We start from the raw sequence: 3888 nt of genomic DNA on the forward strand, positions 1-3888 counted from the left end.
GAGCCTAAAACCTTATTATTAATTAAATTAGCCAAGAAAAAAATTACCACATTGGTGGCGAGTGAGTCATTCTGATTTCAATGAGTGTTCTCAATTTTGTCTCTGTGAAGATCTAGAGTTATTGGTGAATGAATCCGGGCAGAAAGGAGTAGTTCTGAAATTCAGCAACTCATCAAGTCATTGTTTGATGCCTTCAAACTCAGTGGCAGCAATTCATTAAATATTAATGAAGAAACCATAAGGGCAAGAGCCCAAGATGGCTCTGGTGCTTCAGGGTTGCAAAAGGTCACCTCACCAGATGACCTTTTACAACAATTTTAGTGCAACTGAGATGATCCAAGTGACACATTATCTGAACACTGGACTAAATTGTTGTAAAATGTGAATTATGAAATATATAAACATGTAGAATGTTCAAATGTAAATAGTGTGCTCAGGTTGGCATAGACAGATTTCTTTGTCTGTATATTGTAAATGGTATATAGACAAATATATATTTTATTATTAAAGTTGTATAACATGGCATGTATTTTTCTTTATGAGCTGCTTTTTTTCTCCTTGTGACATAATTCTTTTTTAATTTTATTTTATAATTTAATTTAATTTTACATATCAGCCACGGATTCCCTTGTTCCCCCCACCCTGTGCCTTCCCCCCAGCACACCCCCATTCCCATCTCCTCCATGGCAAAGACTCCCCTGAGGATTGAATTCAACTTGGTAGATTCAGTCCAGGCAGGTCCAGTCCCCTCCTCCCAGGCTGAGCCAAGTGTCCCTGTATAAGCCCCAGGTTCCAAATAGCCAGCACATGCACTGAGGACAGGTCCTGGTCACAGTGCCTGGATGCCTCCCAAACATATCAAGCTAATCAACTGTCTCACTTATCCAGAGGGCCTGATCCAGTTGGGGGCTCCTCAGCCATTGGTTCATAGTTCATGTGTTTCCATTCGTTTGGCTGTTTGTCCCTGTGCATTTTCCAACCTTGGTATGAGCTGCTTTTTATTCAGCACATTGTTTGGGTTTTTGTTGAGTAGCCTAAAGTTTTTTTGTTTCTTTTTTACAAGCCTAATTTCCTTTTAATCAATCATTTGTTTAGTTGCCATGACTCTTCATGTAGCTGTGTGTTGTCTTGTTCCCAGTAGCTGAGCACCTCGCATTCCTGGATCCAAAAGCCTCACACTAATCAGATTAATACATACATTGCAGAGTGAAAGGTGTCCTACAGGAACGACATTTGCCCTGTGTGGCTGGATCGTATGTCTCACCTGGCCCTGAGGTCCCATAGCCTCTTATAAAATAATCACTCAGAGGCTTATATTAATTACCAACTGTATGGCCTATTGAAGGCTTCTTGCTAGCTAGCTCTCACATCTTAAATGAACCCATTTCTATTAATCTATGTGTTGCCACGTGTTCCATGGCTTTACCTGTGTCTCATTACCTGTTGTTCCTTGGACGGCGCTTTGGTGTCTCCCCTTACTCTCCTGTCTCCTTCCACTATTTCTCTTGGATTTTCCCACCTGACCCCACCCTGCCTTGCCATAGGCCAATGCAGCTTTATTTAATCAACCAATCAGAGCGACACATATTCACAGCATACAGAAAGACATCCCACAGCACCCTTACAATATTAGTGTGATGGGTTTCAGCAAGAACCTCCTAAACTTAGGCTTTGCAGGAACATAAACTCAAGGTTGAAACCCAGAAAACTTAACCAAAGCTACTGGCCCAGTGCCCATTTCTGGAAAATAATTTTTAGGGACAAGTTAGTCCTTATATTTTTGCCCTCTTTTTCCAACAGAATCCTATCCTCATTATCAGAGAGCATATTGTTTTGGGAAGAAATACAACCAAGGTACTGAGTGGCTGGGAAAGAAGTGAGTTTTCATTGATCTAACACTATGGAGAGCAATCCTTGGAATTGAAAAAGATCCACTGTGAGTCTACAACCAACACCACTCATCACCACCTCAGCTAAACAGCTTTCCCCGCATCTATCATGCTAGATATACTCTTCTGAAACAGTTATTTTTGTCCAAAAAAGAGTTTTAGAATTCTCACAAATGCCCCTATAAACAGCACCACTCTCCCCAAATTCAGATCCACGTCAAATTTTGAAAGCTTCTTTTTCCCTTTTTAACTTAGTACCAAGAATTTCCTTCTATGCCTGACTGCTCCAAGATCTTTGCTTATTTTCTTAGGATGTGTCAATGTTAGGAAACTTTTGGCAACTAAGAATCAGTTCCTGCTCCATGTATAGTTTATTACCCTGCTGGCACAAACAGGCTGGCTTCAATTTCAGGTAAATGGTGTAACTGAAAGTCACATTGAGTGAACTAAAGCAGACTTAGAAAGATAAATACCACATACTTTATCTTGTGTATGAAACATAAATTAAGAATATATATTACATATATATTCCTAATGCATGTCAATTCCTAAGATATAATAATATATGTATTTTAGGAATGTATTTTGTTAGTTTTGGGAATATAAATATATAAAGTATAGGAATATATATTTATATAGAAATGTATAATATATAATTAATATATATTCCTAATATATATTCCAAATATTAAAGTACTTGTTTGGAAGGGGAACTAGAAGGAGTAGAGAGGGTAAAAAGGAGGAGGTAAATAAGGTTGACATATGTATATATCATAAATGTGTAAGTGTCATGATGAAACACATTACTTTATATTACTCATATACACTAATATTAAAAATGTCACCAAAAGTAGTCATATGTTGTCAAATACATTGGATTCTATCAAGTTACACAGTAGCATACAAATAAAGTCAGAACAAATTAAGATAGAAATAAAAACACTTATAAATACTGATAGAGTTTTATGAATTCTCAGTTAATGTAATCCTCACAATGCAAGTCATGATATTTGGGGCTTTGCATAATGTATTATGACTGAATAAAACTTTAAGGTATATTAAGATAAAATTGGTTATATTTTTAATATCAGAAAGAAGTGAATAATTATATCCAGAGTAGAGTGTTGTGGCTTCAAAAAACAGCTGTATTTCACAGGAGGATTGAAATCTCTTTTTCCACTTTGACTTTGAGTAAGATTCGTGATGAGAGATTGACACATGACACTGTGCCAATTCCAAGTACAGGCTGGAAGTGTTCTTGTTCATCTCTACTCAACATGCTGGGTTCTTGCTGATACAACTAACAAGACCAAGACTAGTTTACTTGAGTAGTAAGTACTAGCCCCTGTATCATTTAGTCCAGCCAGGATTAGCTAGGCAAAGGACATTTTTGCTGGCTAACAACTAACTGATAATTCATTCATTGCTTGGACAGCTTCTACTAGAGCTCAGCCCCAATTTTTGACCCCATAAAATTGCAAATTAAACATGGGATTATTGTTTTAATCAGTACATGGCTCAAAAACAGATGCCTTAGCCAGAGGAGTGAATACAGAGTCTAACAACAGACTCAGACACCGGAGGCAGCCTGATTTCAGGAAACAGTAACCTACAATGTAGTTGCTAATAGGTGTTTTGTGTAAATGATACCAAGACAAATAAAAAAAATGTTACTAATAAATAAATATCAGACGCTCCCTGGTGGTCTAGTGGTTAGGATTCGGCGCTCTCACCGCTGCGGCCCGGGTTCGATTCCTGGTCAGGGAAGCCTTTCTTCTTGGGGCGGGAGAGATGGCTCAGAGGTTAAGAGCACTGACTGTTCTTCCAGAGGTCCTGAGTTCAATTCCCTGCAACCACATGGTGGCTCACAACCATCTGTAATGAGATCTGGTGCCCTCTTCTGGCCTGTAATCATACATGCTGTATACAAAATAAATAAATAAATCTTTAAAAAAAATAAATATCAATTACAGATGAACTATGGATCTAAAAGTAGAAG

The 3888-nt window shown here is 37.9% G+C and overlaps 1 non-coding gene across 1 annotated transcript; it reads left to right on the plus strand.

The window, feature by feature from the left end:
• Window positions 1-3584: 3584 nt before the first annotated feature.
• Window positions 3585-3656, plus strand: Trnae-cuc. Its single transcript has one exon. It is a non-coding gene; the product is annotated as a tRNA-Glu (tRNA).
• Window positions 3657-3888: the final 232 nt, after the last annotated feature.

Source organism: Peromyscus leucopus, chromosome 13 (genome assembly GCF_004664715.2).
Source record: "Peromyscus leucopus breed LL Stock chromosome 13, UCI_PerLeu_2.1, whole genome shotgun sequence".
Classification (NCBI taxonomy): domain Eukaryota; kingdom Metazoa; phylum Chordata; class Mammalia; order Rodentia; family Cricetidae; genus Peromyscus; species Peromyscus leucopus.